The sequence below is a fragment of the Caretta caretta genome, chromosome 17 (genome assembly GCF_965140235.1).
Source record: "Caretta caretta isolate rCarCar2 chromosome 17, rCarCar1.hap1, whole genome shotgun sequence".
NCBI lineage: Eukaryota > Metazoa > Chordata > Testudines > Cheloniidae > Caretta > Caretta caretta.
The window spans coordinates 14,721,840-14,737,665 of record NC_134222.1 but is presented as its reverse complement, the minus strand read 5'-3'; the positions used below and the strand labels follow the sequence as shown (position 1 = coordinate 14,737,665).

Genomic DNA, 15,826 nt, shown 5'->3' with positions numbered 1-15,826 from the left:
CGAATAGAGGGGGACGATCACGTCCCTCGATCTGCTCGCTATGCCCCTACTTATACATCCCAAAATGCCATTGGCCTTCTTGGCAACAAGGGCACACTGCTGACTCATATCCAGCTTCTCGTCCACCGTCACCCCCAGGTCCTTTTCTGCAGAACTGCTGCCTAGCCATTCGGTCCCTAGTCTGTAGCTGTGCATTGGGTTCTTCCGTCCTAAGTGCAGGACCCTGCACTTATCCTTATTGAACCTCATCAGATTTCTTTTGGCCCAATCCTCCAATTTGTCTAGGTCCTTCTGTATCCTATCCCTCCCCTCCAGCGTATCTACCACTCCTCCCAGTTTAGTATCATCCGCAAATTTGCTGAGAGTGCAATCCACACCATCCTCCAGATCATTTATGAAGATATTGAACAAAACCGGCCCCAGGACCGACCCTTGGGGCACTCCACTTGATACCGGCTGCCAACTAGACATGGAGCCATTGATCACTACCCGTTGAGCCCGACAATCTAGCCAGCTTTATAAAAGGTTATCATTTTATTTTCTGTTAAAATCTGATAGATATTTCTGTAATATTGAGACTATAAGTTGTCTCTTGACCTCACATCCCACATTCCAACTCTACGAGCATGTTTTCTTAAGGTGTGTTTACACTGCGCTTGGGAGGTATGATTGCATCATGTGTAGACATATCCAAAATAGTTTTGATTGAATTAACTTGCTAAAAAGCAGCAATGCAGTGTAGTCCTGGAGACATGGGTTAATTGACTGAGCTGCCCAAGTGCCTGGGTATGTACTTAGGCGGCTAGTCAGTGCCACTGCCCAGGCCCTGGCAACTACACTGCTATTTTTAGCAAGCTAGCTGTGTCTAAACTAGCTCGAGCATGTCTACACGTGGCGCTGTTGCAGTATAGACATATTCTTAGAGACCATGGTGTAGTAGTCCACGTTCAGGAAGGGAAATAAAAGTGCAGATACTGTACACCTGCTTACCTGCAAATCTCCTGGAACAGTATTTTTGGGACAAACAAATGCTCTCAGCCTTGTTTTCAAAAAGCATTAAGTACCTGAATGGGAGCATATTAAGCAGGAACTGCAGAGGTGCAAAATATTGACCCCCAAAATCAGAAGCCACTTGAAAACCTCCTGGTTTGAGGCTAAATTGCCAACTCTGAACACACCTTTCTGGTGAACCTGAGCCCCATTTCAAGTGAATCTAAACTACTTTAAGACTTTATGTCAAACCCATCTGAAATACATGACTTTGCGTGGCTAGTTTGTGAAAATTGATAGTTTCATCTTTGTTTTACTTTGAATTACTATCAAAGTTCAGGGCGACTGCTCCTGTATTTTTCCCCCTCCATGGTCCCTGGATGACCCCCACACTTGGCTCCTCAACCGTTACCTCTCTTGGACGGAGAAGCATGTCTCTTTCTCTCCTGAGCAAGGTTTTTCCAGGTTGTACAGTTCCCTGCCTACATTGTGTTATTCCCAGCAAGCCAGACTGCTGAAACAAGCCCACATCTGTGTTTTGCTTTCTTTTTGAAGGTTTATGCACAGCCTAATTGCCAGCAGTTATATGTTACCATACAGCTCTTTATAAACAAGCACATTTATTCTTAAGGTGGAAGGAAGCATTAGAGAGAAAACATAAAAAAGAATTAAAGTTCCCATATACATTACCAGACATCACCCATCAGTCTTATGGGGCCTCAGCTGGCCCAAGTCCTTCCAGTCATTCCCAGGACAGAAGGTCCTGTCGCTTTGCTGGATCCGAAAGAAGGCCTGGAGTCTGTTTAAACTCAGGCTGTTTATCCAAGAGTTCGTTCTTTCTTTGTTGGTGTCTGGAGAATTGAGTTTGAACTAGTATATGCAAGCCTGTCCAGGTGTGGGGGGGGGGGGGCGGGGGGAGGTACGTTTGTGGCGGTGTTACAACCTGAGTGAATTTGCCGAATCATCCTCCACTGTCCTTCATTCCTGAAGGAGCTATGGTCACCCTCCCCCATGGAATTACATACTGTCGCTGGCCCACAACGATACATAAACTTATCACAGCAAGAGCACCCAAAGACACTGCAGGAAATTGCCGTCTCTGTCACAGTTGCGGTGCACCTTTGAAAGAAAAACGCACAGTCCCAAGAGGAAAAACACTGTAAGGTACCATCATGATGCTGTGTTGTGGTTGGAGATCACAGTACAATGTCCTGTTGAGACACCATTTCAGTGTAAATTCACAATACCGGAGTTTTAGACTATGACCCCCCCTGTTGCCAGGCGATACCAACAACTGGTATGAAGTGTTTGTTAATATGTAATGTTAAGATAAATGTGACATAAAACCTCCTCCTGTAGCTGTTACACTTGTCACTTGCCTTTGCTACAGCCCTTTGTTGTACTGAATTGATAAAGGTTCATTGCCAAATCCTCAGCTGGTGTAAATCGGCATGTGTCAACAGAACTGCGTTGATTTATACCAGGTAAGGATCTGGCCCTTACATTTCTTCAGAACCAAGTGGAACTTACTAGCCTCTCTATCCTGGTTTTGGATGGGTGGGGGACGGGAACTAGTAAGAAGGTTCAAACTAACAAGGATTTTTCTGAGATCTTCCATGTCTGTCGTGAGTAGTTATCTCACTTGACATGTGCACAGCTTTCTGACTTAAAACTGATTTTCACCTATCCTCTTTCTATAACAGACTGTCCTCTTTTTTGTGCTGTTTGCAAGTCTAAACAACATTTTGTCAGCCAAGTGGGGTCACTTAAGCCAGGAAAATCTGCTTTATACCCATCAGCAATCACCTGCAATAATACTGTACCTTTGGAGACTACATTTTTTGGAGGCTTTTGCTTTTTACCGATATACATGCAAGCTTATAATTCACATGCTAAACTGAATCTGGATGACTGAGAAACACTCACACATATCCCACCCCCAAAACCAGTAGACCATTAACAAATCAGGGACAATTATGTTAGCAGACATTTTTAAAAGACAAATATAGAGCCATCATTTAGAAAGACAGTTTCCCCTTAAAAATATATATATATATACTTCTAGTTCTTCTTTGACAGGTGATAATTATTCCTGGTTGACATGCCTTACAATTCAAACATTCAGAAATTCTTGAAACTGAGACTAACTGTTCTGCTGAAAAGAGGACTCTTGTCTTCTGCTCACATGATACAGTGACTGTGTCCAAAGTGTAATATTTAATTGCATTTTCTTAATCTTTACCACTGTATTGCTAAGCTTTCTAATACCTTCAAAATACCAAATCTCAGGCTTATCCTAATTAAAGAATCTCAATTTAATCCATATTGCATGACAATTCAATTTGTTGATTGCTTTTTCTCCCCCCCTCTTTGTGAAATTCCCGTCAAATGTATTAATTCAACATGATGAATCCTGTATTCAGCCCACTGGAGTGAATAATTAAAATTAGCTGATAAAACTTTCAGCAGAATTACTTTGTGAAATTGCTGAACAGATGTGTCATTTTAATGAAAATCCACAGACAAGCGCCTTCCCCCCTCGGCAGGATAAAAATATTATCCCCACGGCACATACTTAATTTGGTGGTAAATACACTCCGAGCGATTGCTGGAAGGGAAGAAAAAGCAACTTGTCACACTTAGTAACTTGATTTTTCCCCAGCATGCAGTAACAGCTATCTACAGTAATTCATGGTGCTCTATTGTTGCTGCAAGTCCCAAAGAGAACTTATTAAAATGCAATAATCTCCTATTTAAACAGAAACAATAACCATTAAATTTCCTGTGGATCCAAAATTGAGCACAAGCCCCATCTGGTAAGAGTGATTAGAGGCCTGATGAGGGAATTTAATTTGCAACATTCAAAGACTAAATCTGAGCAGATCTTGTCACCTGGGACTGGAGTGCTGCTTGCTGTCTTCTTAAAAATCTCGACCTAAACTGAAAATGGAATGTAGAAGTGAAAATGTTACCCAGGAGCCAAGCTTGACAGGACTGTATTTCATTATGTGTCTCCAGCAGGCTTAGTGAGCTGCATGGAATTCAGGTTTTGGTTTTGTTGGGATACCTCCTGTACAGGGTATGTACACTGCTGTCACTTCCTGTGATGCTGAATGAATCATTAATGGAGTCTCTATCCTGTGCTTAGACTTCCTACTACCTAATTTGCATTTCTTGCCCAGATCACACCAGCATTCTAACCCAATAAAAAGAGCTGAGATAATTTTAGCATACTCCACAACAAGCAGCAGCTCTCATGCTCCTCTCAGATTTGTTGCATTTTTTGTCTTCTCCTGGCGAAATGACACTGGAATTAGACCCTTACTATTAAACCTGCTTAATGGCATGCAACAGATCGCCTGTCATTTGGAGTTCACTTTCCTCCAAGGCCTGCTGCGATGCAGAATGTATAGATGTATATTACAGATATTCCGGATCAAAACCTGATGTGCTGTCTAATTTTTTTATTTGTTGTTGTTAATCTTTAGATTTTGGTCAGCTTGTTTTGTGCCACAGCTGTCAGTTTATGAATGATCATAGATTCATAATTAGGAACCTGTTTCTAATGACAAAGCTCTAGTTCATTTAAAATATATGTTGCTAGGGGGATAGCCAATGTGTGTGTACAACCTGCACCCATATTAGTGCACAGGGCGGAAACCAGTCTTTTCCATTTCTCTGTATTGTTTACTGCAGCTTCCATTTGCTCTATGGTGTTCAGATTAATTATTTTGCCCTCCCTGCTAAAGGTGGTTCTTATGGTTTCTCTTGGGCACCCTCGTTTCCTCACACCGGTTAGTTTCCACTTGACAGCTTCATCTGGGAGTCTGTCTGTTAACATCCAGAGTGTATGTCCCAAATATGTTGTGAACTTCCTTCTGCTTTTGGTAGAAACAAGCTATGTGATTTCTCAGATCTTAGTTGGTGATGACGTCTTTCCAGCCAATGCCCAGAATCTTTCATAGGCACTTATTTTCAAAGTCTTCTAGTTTTCTGTCTAGCATTTTAGTAGATCTCCTGCTTAGGGTTGCCAGGTGTCTGGTTTTTGACCGGAATGCCCAGTCGAAAAGGAACCCGGGCGGCTCCGGTTGCCACCGCCAACCAGGCCATTAAAAGTCTGGGCGGCGGCACAGCAGGGGCCTGGGGCTAAGGCAGGCCCCCTGCCTGCTCTGGCTCCGTGAGGGTCCTGGAAGCGGCCACCAGATCCCTATGGCCCCTAGATGCATGGGTAGCCAGAGAGGCTCCACGTGTTGCTCCTGCCCCCAGCGCCGGCACTTCAGGTCCCATTGGCCAGGAACCACGACCAATGGGAGCTGCAGGAGTGGTGCCTCCGGGCCCGAGGGCAGCGCGCAGAGCCTCCCTGGCCACCTGTGTGCCTGGGAGCCATGGTAAGCACCCTGCCCCCCAAGCACCTGCCCCAGCCCAGAGCCCGCTCCTGCACCCAAACTCCCTGCCAGAACCCATACCTCCCATACACCCTGAGCTCCATCCTGCACCCCAAACCTGTTGGCCCCAGCCTGGTGAAAGTGAGTGAGAGTGGGGAAGAGCGAGCGACAGGGGGTGGGGCCTCGGGGAAGGGGCGAGGCATGGGGTGGGGCATGGATGTTCGGTTTTGTGTGATTAAAAAGTTGGCAACCCTACTCCTGCACTCACGACTGCATGTTAGCACCAAGATTGTTTGAATGAACAAATACCAGTTTTGTTCTGGTGCCTCATATTTTTGATTTTTCATACTTGGTTGAGTTTAGTAAATGCTGTGGATGCCTTTCCTATCCTTGATGTCACTTCATTCTTGAGATCTCTGTTGGCTAATATGGTGCTGCCCAGGTAGATGAACTATTCTACTTTCTTGATAGGTTTGCCTTCTCCTATGATGTTACTGCTTGCCGTCTGGATTTCAAGTTGTTTGTTTTAGTATCCTTTTAATTTGGAGCCCCGTTTGGCATACTATTTTAGGTCAAGTTGTCTGTCTTTGTAACTTTGTAGTCAACAGGATAAAGTAAATAGAAATGCAGTGCTGGCTCAGAGGAAAGAGTTCCTTTCTCATCCACTCCAGTTATGCACATAAGCATTCTAGATTCAGTACATTCTTAGTTGCCTTTTTTTGGAAACGTATAGTTATATTTGAAAGGTGCAATATTGATAATGCTGGGGGAAAAGTCTTCTGTTCATCCCAATAGGGCAGGCAATGTGGTGGGTTATACAGCCTTCTCTACACCATCTCACTGATGTTTACCTTGCAAAGAGCCAGCTCATGGCTTTTAGAGGGTCTTTTTCAATCTCTGTTCCCACTCAGTCAACAAGGGTGCCCATGTTTGGACACTCTGGTGGCGTTTTGATGACATGCACACCTGTCCATTAGAAATTGACCTGAAATGATGATTAATTTGACATAGTCCACAGAGTAACCATCAAATGGTAATGACTATTGACCTTGTGACCTAGAGGTCAAAGGTACTGTGTCTCATTATCAATCCCCTGAGCCATCCAATCCACAATTCATTAGCAATCTTAATTGTTGTAGGATCCTTGTTTCATGACTTGTGAGCCTCTAAAATGGAAACCATGCATTTTTATTCTTTTTGCCTCTCCAGACCGAAATGCTACAGAATAAAAGGTATCATTAGAACAGGGGTTCTCAAACTTTACTGCACCGTGCCCCCCCTTCAGACAATAAAGTTACTGCATGACCCTTGGGAGGGTCAGAGCCAGAGCCCTGCCACCCCAGGTGAGGGGAGAGGGGGCTGCAGCCCAAGCCCCAGTGCCCCATGTGGGGGTGGAGCTCAGGCTTCAGCTTCCGCCCTGGGTCCCAGCAAGTCTAACACTGGCCCTGGCAACCCCATTAAAATGGGATCGCAACCCACTTTGCGGTCCCGACCCACAGTTTGAGAACCGCTGCATCAGAGGAAGGATATTGTAAGAAATAATATAAACAGTATCAGAGGGGTAGCTGTGTTAGTCTGGATCTGTAAAAGCGGCAAAGAGTCCTGTGGCACCTTATAGACTAACAGACATACTGGAGCATAAGATTTCATGGGTGAATACCCACTTCGTTAGTCTCGAAGGTGCCACAGGACTCTTTGCCGCTAATATAAACAGTGTGTTTGTATCAAATACACTTGAATCTCTGTTTGAATAAGGCACAAAGCTCATGGGCCTCCATTGTTTGTGATGGAGCCACAGGACACCACAAGTGCATTACCTCTCTCTGTTTCATTGCACTCATCATTACCTGGTGTATTCTGAGCTATGTGGAAAATAGGTTAATCCCAGAACCCTGGGCCTATCTGATGATCCTGTTCCTCCCATTCCAAGCCATTTTATAATGCTAGAATTTCCTAGGAATGTACATCTTGTGTGTATCATGCGTGGCTGTGGGCAGTTAAAACATAGATCAGATAACTAAGGTTCTGACTTGACTGGGATAGAAATGAATACATGTTTCAAAAGTATCCTGTGATGGTATTGCACAAAATCCCCTCCACTGCCACAGCAAAGAGTAGATTGCAGCTGTTTTTGCTGGCCTGGCCCCTTATGTTACAGGTAGGATTCCCTGCTGTGGGAGAGTTTTTCCATCGTTGCCTTTCAATAGAGACTCTGACAACTAGAGGAAAGCTTCATGTTTTGCAGAGGGCTCCATAGAAGCCCTGCTGGCAGAAGCTGCAGCTGGGAATGCATCTTTAGCCATCCCAGCTATGTCCTTTCTCTGGCCAGAGCTTTTTACTTTTCAGAGTTTGCTGGACTCTTGCATGCTCCAGTGGGAAGGAGATTGTAGTTGCTTTGCACGGGGTCCCTTCAAAAGCAAGCTAAACCATGGATGAATGCAAAGTTGCTAGTGAGATAGAAGTTCCTATTCGTGTACTTTAGTTGTAGTAGGTTTCAGAGGAACAGCCGTGTTAGTCTGTATTCGCAAAAAGAAAAGGAGTACTTGTGGCACCTTAGAGACTAACCATTAGTTAGTTGTAGTAATTGCTCTAAAAAGCAGGGGAGTATGCTCCCAGAAAAAAAGCACTTCCTACTTTCTTTCAAACTGTTTTCTGTAAATAAAACTCTTTTCATCTTGTAACTTAAATATATTTCAACCTCAAATTGGGTTCTGGACCCCACCAAGAAAAATAAAAAGAAGTGAATTTCTTATTAAGCCCCAGTGGTAATCAGAGGGGAAGACAGCAAAATGAAACAACTCGTAAATTATTCCTTAACATCTTCAGGGAATACTTAATGCACACAAGGTCAGGGCTTTGTAATGTTAATTTAAGAGTTGTGGGAAGTGATCCATCATTTTAAAGTGCAACACTGCCATCCCTGACAAAAAGTTTTTGTTTCAGAAACAACTTGAGTCCCAGCACACCTCAGGAAAACAAATATTGGCAGATCTCTTCACCAGATACAGTGCCGAGGATGCCACGCTAAACATTAAGTAGTTATTACAGGGGGCAGGAAATCCTGATTGCCAGTTTTCAGAAAAGTTACTAAAGTGGGTCTTGGATTATTATTATTTCTTTCTGGATCAGACAATAAATGGGAATTACCCTTGGCTGTACTCTGGCATTGGAAAGGTCACAGCAGCGGATGCAAAACCCATAGGCAGCCGATTGCCTTCCACACATTCAGCATTACTGCTTTTGCCTATTTTACCCTTAGGCATCTTTTATTTCTTGCACAGATGGTCTCACTCAGCCCTAACAAAATGTTTTAAGCTGTTGCATAAATTATAATAAGAGGCCCCTCAATACAAAAGTGCACTATTTGATAAAAATAAAAGGAGGGGGAGGAGAAAACACATGCAGAGCTCTGCATACTTCTGTGGGACCTTCTGGTGTTGGCTTGGCTGCGGAGGTTGTTATTTATTTATATATTCAATATAATGCAGTTTGAAATTAATGCCACTGTTAGTGGCAGGTATGTCAGACCACAGAGGAGTAGACATACGCTACATCTGTATGGTACAAGTGCAAGTAGGAGCAATGTCTAGAGCTGTTCAGAAACTTTGCATGGAAACAGTTCCCCATCAGAAAATGCTGGCTTGACAAAATACAAATGTTTTGAAGGAATGTATGGATTTAGTCAAATCTAATGAAAAATCAAGGTCAAAGTGTTTTGGCTAAGTCAAACAAAGGGCTTCAGAATACTTTTTTTTCACAGAAAATGTTGAATTTTCATTCCAATTCGGGGCAAAAAGAATTTTGGAAATGCCAGATTTTCTTGGTGAATGGAAATACTGAGTTTTGACCAGCTCTAGCAATGACCAAGATTTTCAGCATTGACTATTGATGTTGGGCGCCTAAATTTTTGGGTGCTCAAGTTGAGATTTTTCCTAAAGTGCTGAATTCCCACCTTCTGAAAATTCAGGGTCTTTTAAGCTGTCTCAAGTTGGACACCCAAAAGCAAGGGACCAAAAATCACAATTTGCTTTTGAAAATCTTCAACCATTCTCTCCAATATAACTCTAAATTAGTAAGTAAACAAACCTAATGAGGCTTTCCTATTTATTTCCTTTTTTAATTCAATTTGCCAGCAATGGGATTGAAAACTTCCGCAGCTTGTGTGTTGGTGTGCAGCTAATTAAGCTGTAGATACTGTCAGACTGCTTCTAGCAACCTCATTGTGTAGATCCTCCACTGTAGGAGACTACTTTAGTTTTGCTTTATATTCTAATTCAATTCAAAGACCTCCCTTCAGTGTGACTGGTGGAATTCTGCTATGGTGATGTACTCTCGGCATTTTCAAACTCTTTTCATTTTGAAAAATTCCGACGTGGCTAAGCTGCCCAGTCAAAATTGCCAAAGGAGGATGGGAGTGGGGGAGAAAGGAGCCATGGAATTGAAAGGCAGACATGAGAAGTAAAATTGATAGACATACAAATGGGGGAAGAGCATGTGGAGAAGAGCTTTTATTTAAAAAAAAGTAATTTTAAGAAAATCTAAAAATTTTAATGAAAATGTTACTTTAAGAAAACTGGCTACATTTAGTTTTGAAAAATAGAACCAAAATACAACTATCTTTAGTGAAAGTATAATCAAGGGGAGAAATAAGTGACCTACAGAGCCAAGTGTTATCAGCTTGTCACTGATATTTAAGACCTCACGATTTCTCTCAGTGACTTCTTATAGATGTGATACCAGATGGATGATAGAATATAGCCCTCCATGTGAGCATTCTGGTGATCACTCTCTGAGGATAGATCCCATGAAGCTCAGTGCTTTCATATTAACCTCATGTTGGGCAGTGGTACTGAATGGCATGAAAAGATCCGGTGTATAAAAAGAGACCTCTTCTGCCTGTCAGTGGATAAGAAGAGGGCATCCATCAGCATAATTAATGCTGTTTCCATTCACAGAATCATAGAATATCAGGGTTGGAAGGGACCTCAGGAGGTCATCTAGTCCAACCCCCTGCTCAAAGCAGGACTGATCCCCAATTAAATCATCCCAGCCAGGGCTGTGTCAAGCCTGACCTTAAAAACTTATAAGGAAGGAGATTCCACCACCTCCCTAGGTAACGCATTCCAGTGTTTCACCACCCTCCTAGTGAACAAGTTTTTCCTAATATCCAACCTAAATCTCCCCCACTGCAACTTGAGACCATTACTCCTCGTTCTGTCATCTGCTACCACTGAGAACAGTCTAGAGCCATCCTCTTTGGAACCCCCTTTCAGGGAGTTGAAAGCAGCTATCAAATCCCCCCTTATTCTTCTCTTCCGTAGACTAAACATCCCCAGTTCCCTCAGCCTCTCTTCATAACTCATGTGTTCCAGTCCCCTAATCATTTTTGTTGCCCTCCATTGGACTCTTTCCAATTTTTCCACATCCTTCTTGTAGTGTGGGGCCAAAACTGGACACAGTACTCCAGATGAGGCCTCACCAATGTCGAATAGAGGGGAACGATCACGTCGCTCGATCTGCTTGCTATGCCCCTACTTATACATCCCAAAATGCCATTGGCCTTCTTGGCAACAAGGGCACACTGTTGACTCATATCCAGCTTCTCGTCCACTGTAACCCCTAGGTCCTTATCTGCAGAACTGCTGCCTAGCCATTCAGTTCCTGGTCTGTAGCGGTGCATGGGATTCTTTCATCTTAAGTGCAGGACTCTGCACTTGTACTTGTTGAACCTCATCAGATTTATTTTGGCCCAGTCCTCCAATTTGTCTAGGTCCCTCTGTATCCTATCCCTACCCTCCAGCATATCTACCTCTCCTCCCAGTTTAGTGTCCTGGTCTGCATTGATTGGCCTGATTCTGGAGTCCAGGTGTGAGTAAGTGGAAACTGTGAAATTACTTACAGGGCATATTGTACCTCTTACTACCCATGAACTCAGGGAAGTAAAAGGCCTGAGGATTAGTCTGCCTTCTGTGCATGGGCTACTTTATCACAGATAGTGCAGTGGGGAGAGCGACCTCGGTATAGCTGCTGCTCTGACATTCAGGTAGAGGCAAGCACAGCTGAACCAGTGCAGCAGGGAAAGGAATCTGCATAAAGATTTTTCCCACCCCACAAAAGCCAAGAGGAAATCAGGGACCAGATTGTGACTCAGGCTATGTCTACACTATGCAGCTTTTAGCGACGGGGCTGTGTTGCTACAGTTGTGTGGTTAAAAGGCGCTCAGTGCAGCTGCTGTTTGTCGTCTTTCCTGCCGACAAAAAACTTTCACCCCAAATGAGCGGCGTTAGCATTGTCGGCAGGAGAGCTCTCCTGCTGACAAAAACGCTGGTGCTTGTCGTCGGCAAAACTTTTGTCTTTTTGGGGTGGGGGTGTGGCGTTTTACACCTCTGAAAGACAAAAGTTTTGTCATTCAGTTGCCAGTGTAGACTTAGCCTCAGGATGTGTCTACACTACACAGCTTTTAGCAATGAGGCTGTGTCGTCACAGCCATGCTGCTAAAAGTCGTGCAGTGTAGCCGCAGTTTGTCAGCTCTCCTGCTGACAAAAAACTTCTACCCCAGTGAGTGGCGTTTGCGTTGTTGTCAGGAGAGCGCACCTCTGAAAGACAAAAGTTTTGTCATTCAGTTGCCAGTGTTGTCACAATCTGGTTCTGTTCCTTGGGCAGAACAACTACACGTTGCCCCTGACTCTTATCTCTTAGCATTATAAAGTTGCCCCTAAACCAAATGCCTGATTACATTCCACTTCCTGTTTCTAGGTACATTAAAAAAGGAAATCTAGAAATGAAAGGAGTTGAATCCTGTTAAGATGCAGAATGCCCTGGAGTCTAGTTGTCAACCAAAACCTGCCCTGTTGACCTGTAAACACCAGCGACTAGAGGGAGGCAGCATGGCCTATGAGACAGAGCACTGGACAGGACTTTGGAGACATGGGTTCTATTCCCAACTCTGCCACTAGATTTTTGGGTGACCATTGTCAAGTCACTTCATTTCACTGCACCACAGTTTTTGTGTAAAATGGGTTGTCTATAATTAGCTCCCTTGTACGGTGCTTTGAGATCTACAGATATGTGGTGGTATTATTATTATTGTTGTTGTTATTATTGTTATTACTCTTACCACCTCAAGTGGGAGTTAAGGGGCTCAGTATTTCACAGGAGGTATTTTGCAGGTTTGGGCTTGAACTGGGAAGGCAGGGAACACTCCCCTCATCCCCATCTTGCAAAATTCCACTCACTCCAGGCTACTAATATATTTTCAGAGATGCATTTCAGAGCACTCGGTTATGTTGAGTCACTTAACAAATATTTGCCAAACGGCAGCAGGATTGATCAGTTGCATCTATACCACAGAAATCCAATTGGGAGGCTTTGGCTGAATTGTTAAAATATTATTGTACAGTCAAAATCTAGATGCTAAAAAAAAAGTCCCAGTCGTATTCATTACGAGGTCACAATACTCTGAAAAAAATAAATTGGGCATCACAACATGGAGAATAGATGGCCAGCCCTCTGTGGAGAAAGAGGTGGTTAGGCACTATTTAGAAAAGCTGGACATGCACAAGTCCATGGGGCCGGACGAGTTGCATACGAGAGTGCTAAAGGAATTGGCGGCTGTGATTGCAGAGCCATTGGCCATTATCTTTAAAAACTCGTGGCGAACGAGGGAAGTCCCGGATGACTGGAAAAAGGCTAATGTAGTGCCAATCTTTAAAAAAGGGAAGAAGGAAGATCCTGGGAACTACAGGCCAGTCAGCCTCACCTCAGTCCCCAGAAAAATCATGGAGCAGGTCCTCAAAGAATCAATCCTGAAGCACTTACATGAGAGGAAAGTGATCAGGAACAGTCAGCATGGATTCACCAAGGGAAGGTCATGCCTGACTAATCTAATCGCCTTCTATGATGAGATTACTGGTTCTGTGGATGAAGGGAAAGCAGTGGATGTATTGTTTCTTGACATTAGCAAAGCTTTTGACACGGTCTCCCACAGTATTCTTGTCAGCAAGTTAAAGAAGTATGGGCTGGATGAATGCACTATAAGGTGGGTAGAAAGTTAGCTAGATTATCGGGCTCAACGGGTAGTGATCAATGGCTCCATGTCTAGTTGGCAGCCGGTATCAAGTGGAGTGCCCCAAGGGTCGGTCCTGGGGCCGGTTTTGTTCAATATCTTCATAAATGATCTGGAGGATGGTGTGGTTTGCACTCTCAGCAAATTTGCGGATGATACTAAACTGGGAGGAGTGGGTAGATACGCTGGAGGATAGGGATAGGATACAGAGGGACCTAGACAAATTGGAGGATTGGGCCAAAAGAAATCTGATGAGGTTCAGTAAGGATAAGTGCAGGGTCCTGCACTTAGGACGGAAGAACCCAATGCACAGCTACAGACTAGGGACCGAATGGCTAGGCAGCAGTTCTGCGGAAAAGGACCTAGGGGTGACAGTGGACGAGAAGCTGGATATTAGTCAGCAGTGTGCCCTTGTTGCCAAGAAGGCCAATGGCATTTTGGGATGTATAAGTAGGGGCATAGCGAGCAGATCGAGGGACGTGATCGTCCCCCTCTATTCGACATTGGTGAGGCCTCATCTGGAGTACTGTGTCCAGTTTTGGGCCCCACACTACAAGAAGGATGTGGAGAAATTGGAGAGAGTCCAGCGAAGGGCAACAAAAATGATTAGGGGTCTGAAACACATGAGTTATGAGGAGAGGCTGAGGGAGCTGGGATTGTTTAGCCTGCACAAGAGAAGAATGAGGGGGGATTTGATAGCTGCTTTCAACTACCTGAGAGGTGGTTCCAGAGAGGATGGTTCTAGACTATTCTCAGTGGTAGAAGAGGACAGGACAAGGAATAATGGTCTCAAGTTGCAGTGGGGGAGGTTTAGGTTGGATATTAGGAAAAACTTTTTCACTAGGAGGGTGGTGAAACACTGGAATGCATTACCTGGGGAGGTGGTGGAATCTCCTTCCTTAGAAGTTTTTAAGGTCAGGCTTGACAAAGCCCTGGCTGGGATGATTTAATTGGGGATCAGTCCTGCTTTGAGCAGGGGGTTGGACTAGATGACCTCCTGAGGTCCCTTCCAACCCTGATATTCTATGATTCTATGGTCCAATTTTTTTTCAAAGTTTAGGTTGATATTTAACAATAGTTTGTTTAAAACTCCAACCCCAGCTAAATTACATAGAACAGAAATCTGATCTTTTTAATACTGATGCAGCTTTTTGTTATAGCTTTTCCATTTGTGGAGTAATGGATGTGTGGGAAGCTAATGATGTGGTCTCTAGGTGTTGCTTTACTACACAGAGTACTGATAATGAGCTCCGAGTAATAGGGTATGATTCCCAGAAGATGAATTCTGATTACCTTTGTGGCATCATCCCCTGTATGCCCCCTTCCTCCTTGATGTTTCTGAAAAGAACATTTGGATTTTGACGAGGATTTTGTCTATTTGACTTTTAATTAGGTTTGCAGTCTGTTGGGTTAATAAACCATGACTATATATATATATATATATATATATATATATTTTTTTTTTACCTTTTCTTAAGATATATTCACTGAATTGTGTGTGAAGAGGGGTGGTGGAAACTGTTTGCTACTCTGATTATAAAACCCCTATTTAAAGGTCCAGAGAGGGCAAATTTTGCCCTATATTCACTAGTAATCAGTAAACAGTGCTTAAGCTGTAAGGAGAACTGCAAACTGCAGCATACCATGTAAGTACAGAGAGACACCCTCTAAGGGAAATAGCATGATGGCTTTTAAATAATACCTTACAGTCATGGATTATGGCATTAAATATACAGAACTTTCTAAGCAATAGGACCCTCACCCTTTTATAAAAGCCCTGGGACTTACTCAGTTTGAAAAGCAAATAGAGCCTTTCTTCTTTTTCCTTTTCCTTTTCTTTTTCTTTCTTTTCATCTCTACATTTCATTGCCTTTTTTTTTTCTTTTTGGTAGATGATTATTCCTTCCCTCAATCAATCTCTCTCTCTCTCTCTCTCTCTCTCGCCTTTTCCTGTGGAGTCCATTATCTAGGATGAAAAAAAGGATTTTGCAAAACTTCATCTGAAATAAATATGGCACAATCACAGCTTAGCACCTTGTGCTCCTGATGTCCTCCCTTCTGCCCCCCCACCCCCAGTTTTTGGTTTTGTTTTGTTTAGCAAGCTAGTGTGCCAATTTGATAGGAGTGTCGTTACATATTCTGCTGTAATTTAACTGCCATTTTGCTTCGGCAAGACAATGATTGGTTATGGCAGGGCTGTAATGTCTTGTCAGTACAGGTTACTCGCTACTTGTTGGCAGTGGCCTAATATTGTCTGAGACACAGTGTCATTGCAAAATTGTTTGACAACATTGATGCTGCAGTTATGTTGAGCAGTAACAACTGCAGAGGTTAAGGAAGGGCAGGCAGGCAGGAGAAGATGCGTTCTGAAGGCAGGGATGGAGAA

The 15,826-nt window shown here is 43.5% G+C and overlaps 1 protein-coding gene across 7 annotated transcripts in view; it reads left to right on the top strand.

The window, feature by feature from the left end:
• AUTS2 (activator of transcription and developmental regulator AUTS2) overlaps window positions 1-15,826 on the top strand; it is a 986,895-nt gene that overhangs the window by 546,656 nt on the left and 424,413 nt on the right. The gene's annotated exons all lie outside the window — the stretch shown is intronic.